This window comes from Phyllobates terribilis, unplaced genomic scaffold (genome assembly GCF_046119375.1).
Source record: "Phyllobates terribilis strain yellow unplaced genomic scaffold, ASM4611937v1 Scaffold_9__5_contigs__length_417890890, whole genome shotgun sequence".
In the NCBI taxonomy this organism is placed as follows: domain Eukaryota; kingdom Metazoa; phylum Chordata; class Amphibia; order Anura; family Dendrobatidae; genus Phyllobates; species Phyllobates terribilis.
Window position 1 is genome coordinate 24,180,317 of NW_027362769.1, and position 23,568 is coordinate 24,203,884.

The window sequence follows — 23,568 nt, forward strand, 5'->3', positions numbered from 1 at the left end:
ATATCTGTTTAAATGATTCAGGTGTAGGCCAGATAACTAGAACTATGGTTGTGCAGTTGCACGGTTCAAACATCAGTATTATCCAGCTTTTGGCCTTTTTTCCATTAAAAAAACAGTAATAGTGTCTCGATGACTATTCAGACACAAATATATCTGTTTAAAAGATTCTGGTGTAGGCTCGATAACTAGAACTGTGGTTTTGCAGTTCCACCGTTCACATTTCAGTATTATCCAGCTTTTGGCCTTTTTTCCATTAAAAAAAAAACAGTAATAGTGTCTCCCTGACTGGTCAGACACAAATATATCTGTTTAAAAGATTCTGGTGTAGGCCACATAACTAGAACTGTAGTTTTGCAGTTCCACGTTACAAATCTCAGTATTATCCAGCTTTTGGACATTTTTACAATAAAAACATATACAGTAAGAGTGTCTCCCTGACTGTTCAGACACAAATATATCTGTTTAAAAGATTCTGGTGTAGGCCAGATATCTAGAACTGTGGTTTTGCAGTTCCACGGTTCAAATCTCAGTATTATCCAGCTTTTGGCCTTTTTTCCGTTATAAAAACAGTAATAGCGTCTCACTGACTATTCAGACACAAATATATGTGTTTAAAAGATTCTGGTGTAGGCCAGATAACTAGAACTTGGGTTTTGCATTTCCACGGTTCAAATCTCTGTATTATGCAGCTTTTGGCCTTTTTCCAATAAAAAAAATACAGTAAGAGTGTCTCCCTGACTGTTCAGACTCAAATATATCTGTTTAAAAGATTCTAGTGTAGGTCAGATGACTAGAACTGTGGTTTTGCAGTTTCACGCTTAAAATCTCAGTATTATCCAGCTTTTGGCCATTTTTACAATAAAAAAATATACAGTAAGAGTGTCTCCCTGACTGTTCAGACACAAATATATCTGTTTAAAAGATTCTGGTGTAGGCCAGATAACTAGAACTGTGTTTTTTTATTTCCATGGTTCAAATCTCAGTAATATCCAGCTTTTGGCCTTTTTTTCGTGAATACAAACAGTAATAGTATCTCGCTGACTGTTCAGACAAAAATATTTCTGTTTAAAAGATTCTGGTGTAGGTCAGATAACTAGAACTGTGGTTATGCAGTTCCACGGTTAAAATCTCAGTATTGTCCAGCTTTTGGCCTTTTTCCATTAAAAAAAACATAATAGTGTCTCCCTGGCTTTTCAGACACAAATATATCTGTTTAAAAGATTCTGGTGTAGGCTGTATAATTAGAACTGTGGTTTTGCAGTTCCCCATTTACAAATCTCAATATTATCCAGCTTTTTGCTTTTTTTCCGTAAAAAAAACAATAATAGTGTCTTGCTGACTGTTCAGACACAAATATGTCTGTTTAAAAGATTCTTGTGTAGGCCAGATAACTATAACTGTGGTTTTGCAGTTCCACGGTTCAAATCTCAGTATTATCCAGCTTTTGGCCTTTTTTCCGTAAATAAAAACTGTAATAGAGTCTCCCTGACTGTTCAGGCACAAATATATCTGTTTAAAAGATTCTAGTGCAGGCCATATAACTAGAACTGTGGTTTTGCAGTTCCACGGTTCACATCTCAGTATTATCCAACTTTTGGCATTTTTCCATGAAAAAAAAACAGTAATAGTGTCTTTCTGGCTGTACAGACACAAATATGTTTGTTTAAAAGATTCTGGTGTAGGCCAGATAACTATAACTGTGGTTTTGCAGTTCCACGGTTCAAATCTCAGTATTATCCAGCTTTTGGCCTTTTTTCCATAAAAAAACAGTAATAGTGTCTCCCTGACTGTTCAGGCACAAATATATCAGTTTAAAAGATTCTGGTGTAGGCCAAATAACTAGAACTGTGGTTTTTTAGTTCCACGGTTCAAATCTCATTATTATCCAGCTTTAGGCCTTTATTCCGTAAAAAAAAACAGTAATAGTGTCGCTCTGATTTTTAAGACCAACATATATCTGTTTAAAAGATTCTGGTGTAGGTTAGATAGCTAGAACTGTGGTTTTGCAGTTCAACAGTTTAAATCTCAGTATTATCCGGCTTTTGGCCTTTTTTCCGTAAAAAAAAACAGTAATAGTGTCTTCCTGACTGTTCAGACACAAATATATCTGTTGAAAAGATTCTGGTGTAGGCCAGATAACTAGAATTGTGGTATTGCAGTTCCACAGTTCAAATCTCAGTATTATCCAGCTTTTGGCCTTTTTTCCATAAAAAAATACTGTAATAGAGTCTACCTGACAGTTCAGACACAAATATATCTGTTTAAAAGATTCTGGTGTAGGCCAGATAACTATAACTGTGGTTTTGCAGTTCCATTGTTCAAATCTCTGTATTATCCAGCTTTTGACCTTTTTCCCGTAAAAAAACAGTAATAGTGCCTTCCTGACTGTTCAGACACAAATATATCAGTTTAATAGATTCTGGTGTAGGCCAGATAACTAGAACTGTGGTTTTGTATTTCCACGGTTCAAATCTCAGTAGTATCCAGATTTTGACCTTTTTTCCATGAATACAAACAGTAATAGTATCTCGCTGACTGTTCAGACACAAATATATCTGTTTAAAAGATTCTTGTGTAGGCTATATAATTAGAACTGTGGTTTTGCAGTACGCCATTTAGAAATCTCAATATTATCCAGCTTTTTGCTTTTTTTCCGTAAAAAAAAACAATAATAGTGTCTTGCTGACTGCTCAGACACAAATATGTCTGTTTAAAAGATTCTTGTGTAGGCCAGATAACTGTAACTGTGGTTTTGCAGTTCCACGGTTCAAATCTCTGTATTATCCAGCTTTTGGGCAATTTTCCGTAAAAAAAATACAGTAATAGTGTTTCGCTGACTGTTCAGACACAAATATATGTGTTTAAAAGATTCTGGTGTAGGCCACATAACTATAACTGTGGTTTTGCAGTTCCACGGTTCAAATCTCTGTATTATCCATCTTTTGGCCTTCATTCAATTAAAAAAAAAACAGCAATAGTGTCTCTCTGACTGTTCAGGCACAAATATATCTATTTAAAAGATTCTGGTGTAGGCCAGAAAACTAGAACTGTGGTTTTGCAGTTTCACGGTTCAAATCTCAGTGTTATGAATCTTTTGGCCTTTTTTCCATAAAAAAAACTGTAGTAGTGTCTCCCTGACTGTTCAGACACAAATATATTTGTTTAAAAGAATCTGGTGTAGGCTAGTTAACTAGAACTGTGGTTTTGCAGTTCCACGGTTCAAACCTCAGTACTATCCATCTTTTGGCCTTTTTTCTGTAAAAAAAACAGTAATAGTGTCTCGCTGACTGTTCAGACACAATTATATCTGTTTAAAGGAATCTGGTATATGCCAGATAACTAGAACTGTGGTTTTGCAGTTCCACGGTTCAAATCTCAATATTATCCAGCTTTTTGCCTTTTTTCCATAAAAAATAACAGTAATAGTGTCTCCCTGACTGTTCAGGCACAAATATATCTGTTAAAAAGATTCTGGTGTAGGCCAGGTAACTAGAACTGTGGTTTTGCAGTTCCACGGTTCAAATCTCAATATTATCCTGCTTTTGGCCTTTTTTTCCGTAAATAAAAACAGTAATAGTGTCTCGCTGACTGTTCAGACACAAATATATCTGTTTAAAAGATTCTGGTGTAGGCAAGATAACTAGAACTGTGGTTTTGTAGTTCCACGGTTCAAATCTCAGTATTATCCTTCATTTGGCCTTTTTTACGTAAAAAAAAAGTAATAGTGTCTCGCTGACTGTCCAGACACAAATATATCTGTTTAAAGATTCTAGTGTAGGCCAGATAACTATAACTGTGGTTTTGCAGTTTCACGGTTCAAATCTCAGTATTATCCAGCTTTTGGCCTTTATTCCGTAAAAAAAAACAGCAATAGTGTCTCGCTGATTGTTCAAACCCAAATATATCTGTTTAAAAGATTCTTGTGTAGGCCAGAGAAATAGAACTGTGGTTTTTCTCTTCCACGGTTCCAATCTCCTCTTTATTACCCTTTTTCCATTGATAGTGCGAGTGTAAGCTATTTTACTTCATTTACAATGGGCAATGTGCGTGGCAAGGGACGTGGAACTGAACGTTCTGGTGATGGTGCGTGTAGAGGACGGGGCCATGGCCAAGGTTAAAATGTGCCACAACTAACAGCCACATCTTCTCGCTCCCAGTTCTTGACCGAGTTACTAGGAAAGCACAATAGAACACCAGTATTGCAAACTGATCTGTGTGAACAGGTTATTAATTGGATAGCAGATAATACTTCCAGTTACCTGGGCACCACCAACTCAGGTCTGTCTTCCACACGGTCAAGTTTTAGTAGCCGTGATTCTCGACCGCATACTCCTCCTCACCCTGATGCTCCTTCCTCCCACCATGCCAAGTGTCGTCAGACAGCAACTGATCCCGCACTTGGACACTCTGAAGAGCTGTTCACTGGTCCATTTCCATATTTGTGCCCCTTGCCTGCTCCGCTTGAAGTGGTGGAAAAGGAGATCCCATGAAGCGATGGCCAAATATTTGAACAGCCACGGCCAGAGGAAGGCGACGCTGGCAATTTGTCCCAAGAGGTGGACGATGACGAGACACAATTGCCGCGAAGTGAGGAGGAGGATCGTGGTGCGCAATTGGTAGAGAAGGAGGTTGGGGATGATGTAACAGACCCAATGTGGCAGGAGGACACACAGAGCGAGGCCAGCAGTCCACAGTGGGAGGGAGGCATAGTACCCCAACAGGCAGGAACAAGCAGTGTGGTGGCTGCACACAGAAGGCAGGCCACAGTTCCCCGTAACACCAACACGAGGGACGTAGCCAGTACAACAGGTAGGTCTTCCAGAGTCTGGAATTTTTTTAAAGACTCTGCTGATAACCCCAGAAAGACCATTTGTGTCACCTGCCATGCCAGCATCAGCAGGGGTGACAAAACTACGAGCCTGACCACCACCAGCATGATCAGGCACATGGCAGCAAAGCACCCGACTTTTTGGGGCGAACCCCAGGGTCCACGACCAGTGTCAGCGGGTGTCGCCACTGCTTCTTCCGCTGTTGTGCGTGTAAGAGATCCCCCTGTTGTGCGTGCAAGGCAATCCCCTGTCCATACTGCATGCAAAGATGCCCCCTCCTCTCAGTCTTCACTTGTTATGGCAGTTTCTCAAGAAACAGCATCAACGTCCACGTCCCACCGCAGCGTTTAATTGTCCATATCCCAGACCTTTGAATGAAAGCGCAAATTCGCAGCCAATGCCCCACAGGCCACAGTCCTAAATTCGCACATTTCACGACTGCTTGCTTGCTGGAAATGCTGCCTTTTAGGCTGTTGGAGACGGAATCCTTCCGCAACCTTATGGCGGTGGCCGTCTCTAAGTACTCGGTCCCCAGCCGACACTATTTTGCACGGTGTGCCATCCCCGCACTACACAAGCACGTGTCCCAAAACATCTGCCGTGCGCTCAACAACGCAGTTACTGGGAAAGTCCACCTGACAACGGACACGTGGACAAGTGCTTGTGGCCAGGGACGGTACATCTCCCTGATGGCACACTAGGTAAGCATAGTGGAAGCCGGGACCCAGTCGGACCTTGGGACGGAACACATCCTCCCCACACCGAGGATTTCGGGCCCTAAGTCAGTCAGAGTTGCCTCCACAGTGTACAGCTCCTGCGCATCATCCTCCTCCTCCTCATGTTCAGCCTCCATCTCAGATATCACCAAATCAGTTACAAGCTGGAAGCACTGCAGTACTGCCTCAGCCAAGGAGTGGACCTGGATGCCTGACATATGTACCATCCTGACAAACTTTGAGGAGTCCACCAAGATGGTGAGTGGCAATGACGCCATCATTAGCATCAGCATTCTACTTGTCTGTCTTTTGCAATGCTCTCTGCAGAGAATTAAAGAGGAGGCATTGCAGTCAGAGTATGATGAGATGGATCAAGAAGCCATAAAGGGCGATAACACACAGCTTAGCCTCATTTCATCCCAATGTGCATTGGGGGACAATGAGGGAGAGGAGAGGAGGAGGAGGAAGAACAGGAGCTGGTATCATGCGCTGTAGACGGTAGTACCTGTACAACTGTCATACAGTCGATTCAGCGTGGGTGGCCTGAGGACAGGGGGCAGGAGGAGGAGGAGTAGAGCATGGTCAGTCGTCATCTTGGTGAATACACGGAAGTCTTGCCCATTACCAGTCTGGCACGCATGGCTGACTTTATGTTACGCTGCCTTAACAGTGACCCTCGCGTTGTCAAAATGTTGGGTGACAGTCATTACTGGTTGGTGACACTTTTAGACCCCCGCTCAAGGAGAACTTTCACTCTCTTATTCCTGAGGTGGAGAGGTCTACAAAAATGGGGCAGTACAAGAAGGCCCTTGCTGCAGAACTGTTTAAAAAATTCCCATCTGAACACTCTAGCGGCAGAGGTCACAGTTCGTTGCCCAACCAAGGCGTACAGGCGAGAGAGACGCAACTCCAATCCAGCAGAGGCAGGGGAACACTGTCAACATTCTGGGATAGCTTTCTGAGACCCGCCCAGCTTACAGGCCCTGAGGCGTGGGATACTCTCACAAGGAGTGGAAAGTTTCAAAAGATGGTGAGGGAGTACCTTGCCGACCGTACCAGCGTCCTCCGTGATTCCTCTGTGCCTTTTAATTATTGGGTATCCAAGCTGGACACTTGGAATGAACTCGCTCTATTCGCCTTGCAGGTCCTAGCCTGCCCTGTCGCTAGCGTGTTATCGAAGCGTGTTTTTAGTGTCACTGGGGGAATTATAACTGATAAGCGCACTCGCCTGTCAACTGACAGTGCTGACAAGCTGACCCTTATCAAAATGAACAAGGGCTGGATTGGGCCAGACTTCTCATCACCACCAAATGACAGCAGAGTAACATAAAGTCAAATCCACTGTGTTATTTCAGGAGGTGTATTCCCATGCACCGCTTCACACCCACACATGGGTATACGCTTCCTCATTTCGGCTGTATTTTGCTCTTTTCCTTATCCTCATCCCTCCACCACTACTATACCACCAGGGTGACCATGGTCCATGTTGCCAGCATTGCAAGTTCCTCCGTCCTAAATTTTGGCAGCTTTTGCTTGGAAGGCATAGGCAAAGACTATGGGAGACCCACTTCCCAATAATGGGAATAATGTTTTTAATATGCTGTACTGCATGGCTCTTGTTTGCCAGCATTGCAAGTTCCTCCGTCCTAATTTTTGGCAGTTTTTGCTTGGAAGGCATAGGCAAAGACTATGGGAGACCCACTCCCCAATAATGGGAATAATGTTTTTAATATGCTGTACTGCATGGCTCTTGTTTGCCAGCATTGCAAGTTCCTCCGTCCTAATTTTTGGCAGCTTTTGCTTGGAAGGCATAGGCAAAGACTATGGGACAACCATTCCCCCATAATGGGAATAATGTTTTTAATATGCTGTACTGCATGGCTCTTGTTTGCCAGCATTGCAAGTTCCTCCGTCCTAATTTTTGGCAGCTTTTGCTTGGAAGTCATAGGCAAAGACTATGGTAGACCCACTCCCGAATAATGGGAATAATGTTTTTAATATGCTGTACTGCATGGCTCTTGTTTGCCAGCATTGCAAGTTCCTCCATCCTAATTTTTGGCAGCTTTTGCTTGGAAGGCATAGGCAAAGGACAATGGAAGACCCACTCCCCAATAATGGGAATAATGTTTTTTAAATGTTGCACTGCATGGCTCTTGTAAGGGGCATGAAAACCATCATGTTAAACCACTCTGAACTCCACAGCTCTTCCAAGGGGCATTAAAACCGTTTTGTTATGCTACTGTGACCTCTACCACTCTTCCAAGGGGCATTGATATTGTCTTTTTATTCCACTGGTACCTCCACCACTCTTCCAAGGGGCATTAAAACTGTCATGTTAAGCTACTGTGACCTCCACGTCTCTTCCAAGGGGCATTAAAACCATATTGTTAAGCTACTGTGACCTCCACCACTCTTCGAAGGAGCATTGATATTGTCTTTTTATTCCACTGCGACCACCACAACTCTTCCAAGGGACAATAAAACTGTTTTGTTAAGCTACTGTGACCTCCACCCCTCTACCAAGGGGCATTAAAACTGTCTTGTTAAGCTACTGTGACCTCCACCACTTTTCCAAGGGGCATTAAAACCATCTTGTTAAGCTACTGTGACCTTCACCACTCTTCCAAGGGACACTGATATTGTTTTTTTATTCCACTGCGACCTCCACCACTTTTCCAAGGGGCATTAAAACTGTCTTGTGAAGCTACTGTGACCTCCACGTCTCTTCCAAGGGGCATTAAAACCATCTTGTTAAACCACTCTGAACTCCACAGCTCTTCCAAGGGGCATTAAAACCATCTTGTTAAGCTACTGTGACCACCACCACTATTCCAAGGGGCATTGATATTGCCTTTTTATTCCACTGCGACCTCCACCACTCTTCCAAGGGGCATTAAAACGGTCTTGTTAAGCTACAGAGACATTCACGTCTCTTCCAAGGGGCATTATAACCATCTTGTTAAGCTTCTGTGACCTCCATCACTCTTCCAAGGTGCATTAAAACCATCTTGTTAAGCTACTGTGACCTCCACCACTCTTCCAAGGGGCATTGATTTTGTCTTTTTATTCCACTGCGACCTCCACCACTCTTCCAAGGGGCATTAAAACCATCTTGTTAAGCTTCTGTGACCTCCATCACTCTTCCAAGGTGCATTAAAACCATCTTGTTAAGCTACTGTGACCTCCTCCACTCTTCCAAGGGGCATTGATTTTGTCTTTTTATTCCACTGCGACCTCCACCACTTTTCCAAGGGGCTTTAAAACTGTCTTGTTAAGCTACTATGACCTCCACGTCTCTTCCAAGGGGCATTAAAACCGTCTTGTTAAGGTACTGTGAAGTCCACGACTCTTCTAAGGGGCATAAAAATCGTCTTGTTAGCTACTGTGACCTCCACCACTCTTCCAAGGGGCATTGATATTGTCTTTTTATTCCACTGCGACCTCCACCACTCTTCCAAGGGGCATTAAGACTGTCTTAAGCTACTGTGACCTCCACCCCTCTTCCAAGGGGCATTAAAACAGTCTTGTTAAGCTGCTGTGACCTCCACCAGTCTTCCAAGGGGCATTAAAACCATCTTGTTAAGCTACTGTGACCTCCACCACTCTTCCAAGGGGCATTGATAGTCTTTTTATTCCACTGCGACCTCCACCACTTTTCCAATGGGCATTAAAACTGTCTTGTTAAGCTACTGTGACCTCCACGTCTCTTCCAAGGGGCATTAAAACTGTCTTAAGCTACTGTGACCTCCACATCTCTTCCAAGGGGCATTAAAACAGTCTTGTTAAGCTACTGTGACCTCCACCACTCTTCCAAGGGGCATTAAAACAGTCTTTTTAAGCTACTGTGACCACTAGAGATGAGCGTTGTTCTACTCGAACTGTTCGCCAATCTCAAATTCGAGCTGTCTTGGGCGATGTTCGAGCCGTTCGGCGAACGCGAACAATTTGAAAAAAATTTGGCTGCTCGAGGTTATGTTCGATAACTGTTCGTGCACCAAAATCATAACTGGATTTTTTCTCAGTAATGCTGAAAATTAATGTTAATACGCAGTTTGAGTGTACAGCAGGTCGGGGGGAGGGGCAGGGGATGGATCTCTGCAGAAATAATGAAGATCTCCATTTTTTTTTCTCTTTCCCGCATTTACAGTGGGGAGCTGCAATCTGTCAGCCTATCAGCTGTGCACACACGGAGCGAACTGCTTTTTTTCACACAAGCAAGGGCAAGTGTCATTGGCAGTGTATGTCACATGTCCTTGCCCTATAAGACCCAGCCTTTTTCCCCGTCGCCACCATTTTCTCACTGCTGCAGCTGCGTGTTAGACAGCACCGCTGTTGCAGTGTGCGCTATACTTTGTTAATTTCAAGCCAATTTTCGCACAAATCTACAGATAGCTTGGGAGAAGGGAATAGTTGTGATTGCAGTCCTAGGACTAGGTTACATCATTTCCTACGACTTTTATCAGGCAGGTCTGTGCTCTTAAATAGATAGGTTGGGAGTAAAGACTAATTGCAATTGCAGTCCTTTTGAGGGCTAGGTTACATCAGTTCCTATCACTTTTTGCCAGGCATGTCTGTGCCAGTGCTGTGCAAGATTTTCCACAGCATTTGGCTAAATCTAGCAAAGTAAATCCTTTTTGGCCTCTTGCAGTGTGTGTTAGTCAGTGGAGTAGCCTATCTGTGTTGCAAGCTACACCACCTGTGTATAGAATACAATTTTTTTTACTGCACCTAGTGACGTAAAACCTTTTGGGCATAGCATCATTCTATTAGTCCATCTATACTAACCTCCACCAGGTTGCAAATTCAAAATTTTTTTTTTCTGCATCTAGCTCAGACAAAATATTTCGGCTTGTAGCAGTGTGTGGGACTTGTTCTATTAGTCCATCTACACTAACCTCCACCAGGTTGCAAATTCAAAATAATTTTTATCTGCATCTAACCCAGCCAATACTTTTGTGCTAATACCACAGTTTGGCCACTCAGCTCTGCTCGGTTCCCATCCATTGTTTTTTGTGCAAACAACTCCAGAGTTGTGAATTAGTTAACCACAAAAATGAGTGGAAAAAGGCCTGCTGCTGGTGGAAAGGGGAATAGGCGTGTTGGGAAGGGAAAAAAAGGTTGTATTGATGGGGGAGGTGTTAAAGCAACAGTAACATCTGCAGAAGAAATACCATCTTACAGCCAAACTAAGATGTCTACTTCTTTTAGCGGACAATGTGATAAGATCTCTTTCTTACAGCCACGCCAATCGCTACAAATTCCAGATGAGGCACAAAAATAGCAGGTGCTTCAACGGATATCAAGTGTTCCTTTAAGTGGGCTCTCCTCCACCTCAACTTCAACATCACAAATACTCCAGTCCTCAGAGGTGTCACCCCAATCACACTTGCTTCCTCACAGCTCCCAAGTCTTCAGCTGCCAATCTGAGTATGGGGTAGAACAGATGGTTGAGACTGCAGAGCTGTTTACTCATACTATAGATTGGGAATCAGAGGTCGGCTTCAGAGCTTCTGTGAATCCAGACGAGGAAATGATCTGCACTGATGCCCAGAATATTTATGAGTCGGATCCAGGACCAGACGCAGAAGGTACTGACCATACTGTAGACCCTCGTTCCCAAACTGTAACTCCTGTTGGTGGAGACAATGACGAAGACGATGATGAGACTCAAATACCTGATTGGAGCGACAAATTTAGTTTTTTGTCAGGGCAGGAAGAGGTTGGCTCTGAGGACGACGGGTGTGATAACACACAGGGTGATGATGACGAGGTTGGAGATCCCACTTACTGTCAACCCACAGTCAGCCAGTCGATGAGGTCAGCAGAGGAGGTGGAGGAGGATGCTAGTGACGATGAGGTCCGGTTGCGCCTTCCTGGACAGAGACGTAGTACTGGAAGCACGTCAACAACTGCATCCTCAAACACAACTCTGCCTCTGACCACAAGTAGAGGCCAAAAAATATATAGTTTGAGTACATCATTCTTGAACCGACACATGGATATGAAGCATAAGTTGCATTGGGAAGCTCACTGTGCTACAATGCGGCCTAGCAGGCCGGGCCAACCACCATCTGCCACATTTTGTGCATCCACGGCCTCTTCATCCTCTGTGACAGGGGGGACAGCAGTCACACCTGTTTTGGGATGCAGACCTGCCACCTCTTTACCCGCAACAGCCTGCGTGATTGGCAGGTCATCATTTTCTTTGGAGGTGGAAACACCAGCTGGTGTTCAGCGCTGTCCGACATCGATAGCACCACCTTTGGATCAAGGCAACCTAACATGTCCGCCTGCATCTTCCTCACAGACCGGCAGTTTGCCGGGGACACCCTTCTCAACCCCGTCTAAGCACAACAGCCAGCCCTCGGTCCCTCAGATGTGGACAAGTAATAGACCATTTTCTCCTAGCCATGAGAAAGCTAAGAGGTTGAATTTCACCATCTGCAAACTCTTGGCTACAGAAATGCTGCCTTTCTGCATGTTGGACAAAGAGGATTTTCGAGACCTTATGTCCGTCGCAGTGCCCCAGTACCAGATGCCCAGTCGGCACTACTTCTCAAAGAAAGGTGTGCCTGCGCTCCACCAGCATGTCGCACACAACATCACCGCTTCTTTGAGAAACTCTGTGTGTGACAGGGTGCATTTCACCACAGACACTTGGACGAGTAGGCATGGACAGGGGCGTTACATGTCTCTGACTGGGCACTGGGTAACTATGGTGACAGCAGGACAAGGGGCTGCTGTCAAAGTCTTGCCGTCCCCATGAGTTGTGCGTCAATCCTCTTTATCTCGGAGTTCCTCCACTGCTTCTGCCTCCTCAGCCTGCTCTCGGTCCTCCACCTGCACCCAAAGCCTGTCTGGTCATGCCACAAGCTTAGTAACTGCGCAGAAGGGATCCTGCACACCTCCTTACTATGCTGGCAGCAGGGCTCAACGTAATCAGGCGGTTTTTACTTTGAAATGTCTGGGAAATGTGAGTCACACAGCTGAGGAGTTGTGGTCAGCTCTGGAGAACCAGTTTCATGAATGGTTGTCTCCACTGGACCTGAACCCAGGGAAGGCCGTGTGCGACAACGCTGCAAACCTGGGTGCGGCCCTTCGCCGTGGCAATGTCACACACGTGCCTTGTATGGCTCATGTGTTGAACCTGGTTGTCCAGCAATTTTTAGCCCACTATCCCGGACTAGATGGCCTTCTGCAGAGGGCACGGTCCCTGTGTGCTCACTTCCGCCGTTCGCATCCCACAGCTCAGCGACTTACATCTCTACAGAAGTTGTTGGGCCTGCCACTTCACCGGCTAAAATGCGATGTGCCTACCCGGTGGAATTCAACTCTGCACATGTTGCAGCGACTGTGGCAGCACCAACAAGCCCTGGTGCAATACGTTCTGACGTATAGCCTGGGCCAACAAGATCCAGAGGTGGGGCAAATCACGCAGGAGGAGTGGTCTCAGATCAGGGACCTATGCACCCTTCTGCACAGTTTTGAAATGGTGACGAAGATGTTTAGTGCTGACGATGCCATTATCATCATGACTATTCCGGTGATTTACATGTTGTGGAGCACATGTTAAACAGAATTCGGAGTCAGGTGGTGGCACAAGAGAAGGTGGAGGAAGTAGAGGAGGAGGAGTTGTATGCGGAAGCACCAAGGAGGCAGGCATGTGAGGGTGGGGGAGATGGTTTTAGCAGCCAAACTAGTGAGGAAGGTGCAGGAGCCCAGGAAGAAGTGGAGGACGAACTGATGGAAGACTCATCAGATGAAGGAGACCTTGATCACATTTCTGTTGTGCGAGGTTGGGGGGAGAGGGCAGAGGAAGGAAGCATGATTGTTACCTCGCCACCAACACAACAGGGACTTGGTGCTCCTGGATGCGCAAGACACATGAGTGACTTCTTGCTGCACTACCTGCAACATGACCCTCGAATTGTGAGAATTAGAAATAATCATGACTACTGGGTTGCCACACTGTTAGATCCCCGGTACAAAATTACATTTGCACAAATTATTCCTGCCATAGAAAGAGATGCACGCATGCAGGAGTATCAGCAGAGACTGTTGCAGAATCTTACATGTGCTTTTCCCCAAAACACTAGTGGTGCACGTAGTGAATCTCACAGTTCCAACTTGCCAACCGTGGGACCGTCGAGTGTTCAGCACTCAAAACATAACAGAAACACAGTATCTGCTGGTAACATCAGTTTTGCGGAATCATTTCACCACTTTTTTAGCCCATCCTTTGCAAGACCACAGGAGACAAGAAGTCTGACACATAGTCAACGCCTAGAGACGATGGTACAGGAGTATCTCCAAGTAAACATTGAAGCCATGACTGTGTCACTGGACCCTTGCTCTTTTTGGGCTTCCAATCTGGATAAATGGCCGGAGCTTGCCACTTACGCCTTGGAGATCTTGTCATGCCCCGCAGCCAGCATTCTGTCTGAACGTGTGTTCAGCGCTGCTGGTGGTGTGCTGACAGATAAGCGCACGCAGCTCTCCACTGATAATGTAGACAGACTCACGTTCATAAAGATGAACAAATCATGGATCCGAAACGACTTTTCTACCCTTGTGTCATCCTGGGGAGAGTAAAAGCTTGATGATTTGTTAAAATCACCTCACCAACCATTTTAAGCTTTCAAATTACTAATCATGTTTATCGGTATTTTGGCTGGAAAATAATTTGGGCCTTGTAGCAGTGTGCAGTACTGATTCTATTAGGCCATCTATACTAAACTCCACCAGATTAAAAATTACTAATCATGTTTATCTGTATCTTGGCTGGAAAATAATTTGGGCCTTGTAGCAGTTTGCAGTACTGATTCTATTAGGCCATCTATACTAAGCTCCACCAGCTTTCAAATTAATAATAATTTTCAGCTGCATCTAGCCCGGAAAATAATTTTGGGGCTCCTAGATGCGCAAGACACATGAGTGCCTTCTTGCTGCGCTACCTGTAACATGACCCTCAGATTGTCAGAATTCGAAATAATCCTGACTACTGGGTTGCCACACTCTTAGATCCCCCACACTCTTCGATCAACCTTTTCATTTTAATAAAGAACAAGAAAATGGTCATTTTTGAAATTATAAGCATTAGCAGGTTATTAGAAACTGAAATCAAACAGTTTTCAACTCAAAACTTTATTCTAGGTGATGTTACATTTGCACATAGGACCCCTTGTTCGAAAGGAGCTTCTGAACTCTCTCGTCCATTGAATTTGTCAGGATTTGGATGGTTTCTGCTTCAATTGTTTTGCATGAGGACAGAATACCCTCCCAGAGCTGTTGCTTAGATGTGAACTGCCTCCTGTCGTCATAGACACTCCTTTTGATGATGCTCCAGAGGTTCTCAATGGGGTTGAGGTCAGGGGAGCATGGGGGTCACACCATAAGTTTGTCCCCTTTTATGCCCATATCAGCCAGAGATGCAGATGTGTTATGTGCAGCATGAGACGGTGCATTATCATGCGTGAAAATGATCTTGCTGCGGAATACACGGTTCTTCTTCTTGAACCATGGCAGGAAGTGCTGTTTGAGAAACTCCACATAAATTATGGAGTTCATCTTTACCCCTTCAGGGATCCTAAAGGGGCCGACAATATCTCTCCCCATGATTCCAGCCCAAAACATTACTCCACCTCCTCCTTGTTGGCGCCGTAGCCGTGTTTGCATGGGGTGTTCATCAACCAGCCATCCTCCACTCCATCCATCTGGACCATCGAGCGTTGCACGGCACTCATCGGTGAACAAAACAGTTTCGAAGTCAGTCTTCATGTATTGTTTGGCCCACTGGAGCCGTTTCTGCTTGTGTACAGTGGATAGAGGAGGTCGACAGGATGGCTTACGCACAGCTGCAAACCTCTGAAGAACCCTGCATCTTGTTGTTCGGAGGATGTTGGAGGCACCAGCAGCTTCAAAAACTTGTCTGCTGCTATGACAAGGCTTTTTTGCCGCTGCTCTTTTAACCTGACGTAATTGCCTGTAGGAAAGAGTCCTCAATTTTCCCTTATCAGCACGCACACGTGTGTACTGTGAATCAGCTACATACTTCTTGATTGTGCGATGATCAGGATGAAGTGTCTTGGCATTGTTGATTGTAGTCATGCCTTGACCTAAACACTCCACAATTTGTTGCTTCTCAGGAGCCGACACATCCTTTTTCTTTCCAATTTTGGCAGAAAATGTAGGCTGCTTAATAATGTGGGACAGCCTTCTTAAGTAGTCTTGCCTTTCATTGGACACACCTGCCAAACTATTTAGCACAGGTGTCTGCAATTGCTTACAGTGATATAAAGAGCCCTGACACACATCACCATCAATGAGTTTAACTGACAAACAAAAAAATTCTTACCTTATCACTCCTAAACACTTTTTGCATAATAATTTGGAACACAGTGTACATGTGCTTTTCCACAAAACACCAGTGGTTCACGTAGTGAATCTCTTACAGTTCTAACTTGCCAACCGTGGTCTTTATGGAGTTGTTCAACAAAGGGCCCAAAATTAAGATAACATAGATGGGAGATGTCTCTATGAATAGGAATTCCTAAGTATTTCATACCCTGTGAGGGCCAGGCAAAGGGAAAGTTGAACTGGATGGAATCCTGTATGGATTTGGGGAGGGAGACATCGAGGGCCTCAGACTTCGCTGCATTGATTTTAAAATTTGACCATGTAACAAAGTGATCTATTTCAGCCATAACAGCAGGGATGGATATATGTGATTGAGTGATATATACTAGGACATCATCAGCAAATGCAGAGCACTTGTACTCGATGCCTCCCACCTCAATCCACCTAATATTGGGGTTATGGCGAATTGATGAGAGCAGGTGCTCCGCCACTAGGATGTATAAGAGAGAGGACAGAGGACATCCCTGCCTTGTCCCATTGGTGATTATGAAAGGTGATGAAAATGTTCCATTTATCTTCAGCCTCGGTAACGTATTGCGATACAGGGCCGTGATTTTGCCTTTAAAATGGTCCCCTAGACCCCTACCCCAAGCTTTTTAAGAGAATAATATATGGCGTGCCAGGAGATTCTATGAAATGCTTTCTCAGCATCCAACGAGAGTATCTAATTACAAATTGTTAACTGCATCTAGCCCAGGAAATACTTTGTGCCTAGTAGCAGTGTTTGCTTGTCAGCGGATAATCCCAGCTGTTAAGCAAGCTACACCACCTGTAGTTTAGACACTTAATTTTTTCTAAGGAAATGGTTCGGGCCCCTGGGACACTCAGTGAAGAGCATCGGGGAGGCACCTCAAGGCACAGGGGCTGGGACTGGCGGTAGGACGCCTTGCGGTGGACCACCAAGCTCGATCCATATAAAAGCTTTTTAACTGCAGCAGCTATAGTGGATGCTACTGGAGCTGGAATTAACGTGGTTGCTGGCATGAGACTTGCCCTTCAATAGATCCTTGTAAAAGGATTTAAAGTGTACTCATTCAAATTAGAGAGACAATTTAAATTAAAAAGATTAGACCTGCCTCCACCGCAGGGGGGCTCGCCCGACCCACCACCGGACAGGCACCAGTATTGGGAGAGGGGGGCTGGCAGTCAGGGTCCACCGTGGATCTGGCACAATCCAGGCGACACGGAGGTCACAGGGGCAGGAACGGACTGGCCGTGTCAGCTTCGCACTTTTTTGGTTTTAGAAGGGCATGACATGCCTATATCTGTGTCTCCACCTCCTTTTACTCCTCCACCTCTTTTCTTTTCCATGACTATATGTACTTGTCATTTTTCCATGTGTTAGTTGTGTCTTCTGATCAGTTTGTCAACTTTTGGACACCTTTGAAGGTGTTTTTTATGTGTTTCTATGTGTTTTTGTTTGCCTGCCATTGGTTTTAACGGTGTTCGACGAACAGTTCGACGAATAGTTCGGTGAACATACGGGTGTTCGACGAACTGAACTGGACTCGAACACTACGGGGGTGGCTCAACACTAGTTGAGAGTGCCAAAGTGAGGAGCATGATGATGATGATAGAAGTTAGCATCTGCTTTGTTTTCTTGGAATGCAAGCGTAAGTGTGCAGCCTGCCACCCACCCACCCCCAGGCTGCAATGCCATACTGCTAGCTTGCACTTGAAATGGGGCCTTTTAGTTTGGAGGAGGTTGAAGCTGGCCACTACCTCATGGCTGCTTCGGCAGCGAGGTATCCATACTCAGTCCCCAGCCGCCCGGCAGCCCGGTGTCCACGCTTGGTCCCCTGCCGCCAGGTGGCGGCCGGGTGTCCATACTCTGTCCCCAGCCTCCTCGCGGCCGGGTGTTCACACACTGTCCCCAGCCATCTGGGGGCGGCTGGGTGTCCATTAACGGTCCCCAGCCGCCCCTATTTCTCCTGTCACCTTCCCACACACTTTTCGTAGCCTGGCCTGCTTTAGGGCAGCATTGGACGAGCCCACCAGAGAACCAGACTCCTCCGGTGGGCCCTGGCATCTCCATCAGGGGAGTTGAGTGTGCCAAGGTGAGGAGCATGATGATGATGATAGAAGTTAGCATCTGCTTTGTTTTATTTTATTGCAAGCGTACGTGTGCAGCCTGCCACCCACCCACCCCCAGGCTTCAATGCCATACTTCTAGCTTGCACTTGAAATGGGGCCTTTTAGTTTGGAGGAGGTCGAAGCTGGCCACTACCTCATGGCTGCTTCGGCAGCGAGGAATCCATACTCAGTCCCGAGCCGCCCGGCGGCCGGGAGTCCACGCTCAGTCCCCAGCCGCCAGGGCCCGTCCTAGTGTCCATACTCGGTCTCCAGCCGCCCCGCGGCCGGGTGTCCACACACGGTCCCCAGCCGACTGGGGGCAGCCGGGTGACCATAAATGGTCCCCAGCCTCCACTATTTCTCCTGTCACCTTCCCACACATTTTTCTTAGCCTGGCCTGCTTTAGGGCAGCATTGGACGAGCCCACCAAAGAACCAGACTCCTCCGATGGACCCTGGCTTCTCCATCAGGGGAGTTGAGAGTGCCAAGGTGAGGAGCATGATGATTATGATAGAAGTTAGCATCTGCTTTGTTTTCTTGGAATGCAAGTGTAGGTGTGCAGCCTGCCACCCACCCACCCCAGGCTGCAATACCATACTGCTAGCTTGCACTTGAAATGGGGCATTTTAGTTTGGAGGAGGCCGAAGCTGGCCACTACCTCATGGCTGCATCGGCGGCGAGGTCTCCATACTCAGTCCCAAGCCGCCACTATTTGTCCTGGGAACCTTTCCCACACTTTTCTTAGCCTGGCCTGCTTTAGGGCAGCATTGAACGAGCCCACCAGAGAACCAGACTCCTCCGGTGGACCCTGGCTTCTCCATCAGAGGAGTTGAGAGTGCCAAGGTGAGGAGCATGATGATGATGATAGAAGTTAGCATCTGCTTTGTTTTCTTGCAATGCAAGCGTAAGTGTGCAGTCTGCCACCCACCCACCCCCAGGATGCAATGCCATACTGCTAGCTTGCACTTGAAATGGGGCCTTTTAGTTTGAACGATGTCGAAGCTGGCCACTACCTCATGGCTGATTCGGCAGCGAGGTATCTATACTCAGTCCCCAGCCGCCCGGCGGCCGGGTGTCCACGCTCGGTCCCCAGCCGCCAGGGGGCGGCCGGGTGTCCATACTCGGTCCCCAGCCGCCCCGCGGCCGGGTGTCCACATATGGTCCCCAGCCGCCTGGGGGCGTCCGGGTGTCCATAAACGGTCCCCAGCCGCCACTATTTGTCTCGGGAACCTTCCCCACACTTTTCTTAGCCTGGCCTGCTTTATGGCAGCATTGGATTAGCCCACCAGACAACCAGAGTCTCCTCTGGTGGGCCCTGGCTTCTCCATCAGAGGAGTTGAGAGTACCAAGGTAAGGAGCATGATGATGATGATAGAAGTTAGCATCTGCTTTGTTTTCTTGGAATGCAAGCGTAAGTGTGCAGTCTGCCACCCACCCACCCCCAGGATGCAATGCCATACTGCTAGCTTGCACTTCAAATGGGGCCTTTTAGTTTGGAGGAGGTCGAAGCTGGCCACTACCTCATGGCTGATTCGGCAGCGAGGTATCTATACTCAGTCCCCAGCCGCCCGGCTGCCGGGTGTCCACGCTCGGTCCCCAGCCGCCAGGGGGCGGCCGGGTGTCCATACTCGGTCCCCAGCCGCCCCGCGGCCGGGTGTCCACATATGGTCCCCAGCCGCCTGGGGGCGTCCGGGTGTCCATAAACGGTCCCCAGCCGCCACTATTTGTCTCGGGAACCTTCCCCACACTTTTCTTAGCCTGGCCTGCTTTATGGCAGCATTGGATTAGCCCACCAGACAACCAGAGTCTCCTCTGGTGGGCCCTGGCTTCTCCATCAGAGGAGTTGAGAGTACCAAGGTAAGGAGCATGATGATGATGATAGGAGTTAGCATCTGCTTTGTTTTATTGGAATGCAAGCGTAAGTGTGCAGCCTGCCACCCACCCACCCCCAGGCTGCAATACCATACTGCTAGCTAGCACTTGAAATGGGGCCTTTTAGTTTGGAGGAGGCTGAAGCTGGCCACTACCTCATGGCTGCTTCGGCAGCGAGGTATCCATACTCGGTCCCCAGCCACCCCTATTTGTCCCGGTGCGCCTTATACATATGATTAAGCGTGCATACCAAAACATTACCTGTGCTCCCCCAGTGCATTTAGTGGAAAGGACAGCCTATTCCGCTGTAGTGTGTGCATGCCAAACCCTTGTTCATGGTACATGCGAAGATGCCTACCTCCCTGCACCTGTCGTTGCAGACTTGCAACTATCCCCTTTCAAGTCCTTGTCCCAGGGCAGTGTTCAATTGAACCTCTCCCATTCCTTGCAATGCAAGTGCAAGTATGCAGCCTGCCACCCACCCACCCCCAGGCTGCAATACCATACTGCTTGCTTGCACTTTAAATTAGGCCTTTTAGGCATGTGGAGGCGGAGTCTGGCCACCACGTCATGGCTGCGATGGCGGCCTGGTATCCACACACGATCCCCAGCCGCCTGGGGGCAGCAGGGTGTCCATAAACGGTCCACAGCCGCCCCTATTTCTCCTGTCACATTCCCACACACTTTTCTTAGCCTGGCCTGCTTTAGGGCAGCATTGGACGAGCCCACCGGAGAACCAGACTCCTCCGGTGGGCCCTGGCTTCTCCATCAGGGGAGTTGAGAGTTCCAAGGTGAGGAGCATGATGATGATGATAGAAGTTAGCATCTGCTTTGTTTTCTTGGAATGCAAGCGCATGTATGTAGTAGCGGCTAGGCCTGAGGTGGTCAGCGTTTTGACGCATATCCTACCTCCTCCGAGGATTGCTGAATGCTTTCCTGCTACTATCCCAGTTCAATCACTCCCATTAAAACAAAGCTTCAGGTGATAAATGATGAATGAGGTGGTGGCAAAGGAGAAAGAGCAGGAGGAACAGGGACCATTCACATCAATATCAGGCCAGTCAACCACATATGTCTGGTAGGATATGTTTCTGTAACAAAAGGAGCGGTTCGGCTACACAGTTATAGGGCATACCTTGAGTGCAATGCCTACCAAAAATTTCGAGGCACTCCAATGCCCCTTGGAAATGACATGGAGGTCAGAGGTCCTTAACTAAACCTTTTTTTACATTTATAGCAACTGGGTCTCCTGTACACTGTTGGCCTAAGCAGTGAATGGAAGGCTTTCCAAAAATTATTAGGAACTGCAATGCCCCTTGAAACAGACGTGGATTAAAGCGGACTAAAAACCTTCTACCCATTATTGGGGAGTGGGTCTCCCTTAGTTTTCGCCTTTGCATTGAAAAGCAAAAGCTGACTAAAATTAGGAGGAAATGCAATGCCCGTTGGAAGAGTCGTGGAGGTTAGAGGTAATTAAAAACAACATTTCAATGCCCCTTGGAAGAGTTGTGGAGTTCAGAGTGGTTTAAGTAGACGCTTTTAATGCACCTTTGATGAGACGATGAGGTCACAGTAGCTTAACAAGACGGTTTTAATGCCCCTTGGAAAAGTGGTGGAGGTCGCAGTAGCTTAACAAGATGGTTTTAATGCCCCTTTGAAAAGTGGTGGAGGTCACAGTAGCTTAACAAGATGGTTTTGATGCCCCTTGGAAAAGTGGTGGAGGTCACAGTAGCTTAATAAGACAGTTTTAATGACCCTTGGAAAAGTGATGGAGGTCACAGTAGCTTAACAAGACGGTTTTAAAGCCCCTCGAAAGAGTCGTGGAGGTCACAGTAGCTTAACAAGATGGTTTTAATGCCCCTCGGAAGAGACGTGGAGGTCACAGTAGCTTAACAAGACGGTTTTAATGCCCCTCGGAAGAGACTTGGAGGTCACAGTAGCTTAACAAGATGGTTTTAATACCTTTTGGAAGAGACGTGGAGGTCACAGTAGCTTATCAAGACAGTTTTAATGCCCCTTAGAAAAGTGGTGGAGGTCGCAGTAGCTTAACAAGAAGGTTTTATTGCCCCTTGGAAAAGTGGTGGAGGTCACAGTAGCTTAACAAGAAGGTTTTATTGCCCCTTGGAAAAGTGGTGGAGGTCACAGTAGCTTAACAAGAAGGTTTTATTGCCCCTTGGAAAAGTGGTGGAGGTCACAGTAGCTTAACAAGACTGTTTTAATGCTCCTCGAAAGAGACGTGGAGGACACAGTAGCTTAACAATATGGTTTTAATGTCCCTCGGAAGAGACGTGGAGGTCACAGTAGCTTAACAAGACAGTTTTAATGCCCCTCGGAAGAGACGTGGAGGTCACAGTAGCTTAACAAGACGGTTTTAATGCCCCTCGGAAGAGACGTGGAGGTCACAGTAGCATGACAAGACGGTTTTAATGCCCCTTACAAGAGCCATACAGTACAGCATCTTAAAAACATTATTCCCCTTATTGGGGAGTGGGTCTCCCATAGTCTTTGCTTATGCCTTCCAAGCAAAAGCTGCCAAAAATTATGGAAGAACTTGCAATGCCCCTTACAAGAGCCATGCAGTACAGCATATTACAAACATTATTCCCATTATTGGGGAGTGGGTCTCCCATAGTCTTTGCTTATGCCTTCCAAGCAAAAGCTGCCAAAAATTAGGATGGAGGAACTTGCAAGGCCCCTTACAAGAGCCATACAGTACAGAATATTACAAACATTATTCCCATTTTTGGGGAGTGGGTCTCCCATAGTCTTTGCTTATGCCTTCCAAGCAAAAGCTGCCAAAAATTAGGACGGAGTTACTTGCAATGCCCCTTACAAGAGCCATGCAGTACAGCATATTACAAACATTATTCCCCTTATTGGGGAATGGGTCTCCCATAGTCTTTGCTTATGCCTTCCAAGCAAAATCTGCAAAAAATTAGGACGGAGGAACTTGCAATGCCCCTTACAAGAGCCATGCAGTACAGCATATTACAAACATTATTCCCATTATTGGGGAGTGGGTCTCCCATAGTCTTTGCTTATGCCTTCCAAGCAAATGCTGCCAAAAATTAGGAGGAAATGCAATGCCCGTTCAAAGAGTCGTGGAGGTTAGAGTTAATTAAAAACAACATTTCAATGCCCCTTGGAAGAGCTGTGGAGTTCAGAGTGGTTTAACAAGACGCCTTTAATGCCCCTCAGAAGAGACTTGGAGGTCCCAGTAGCTTAATAAGATGGTTTAAATGCCCCTTGGAAAAGTGGTGGAGGTCACAGTAGCTTAGCAAGGCAGTTTTAATGCCACTTGGAAAAGAGGTGAAGGTCACAGTAGCTTAACAAGACGGTTTTAATGCCCCTCGAAAGAGACGTAAAGTTCCCAGTAGCTTAACAAGATGGTTTTAATTCCCCTTGGAAAAGTGGTGGAGGTTGCAGTAGCTTAACAAGATGGTTTTAATGCCCCTTACAAGATTCATACAGTACAGCATCTTAAAAATATTATTCCCATTATTGGGGATTGGGTATCCCAGTCTTTGCTTATGCCTTCCAAGCAAAAGCTGACAAAAATAAGGACGGAGGATCTTTCAATAATGGCAACACGGACAATGGTCACCCTGGTGGTATAGTGGTGATGGAGGCTGAGGATAAGGAGAAGAACATAAAACAGCCGA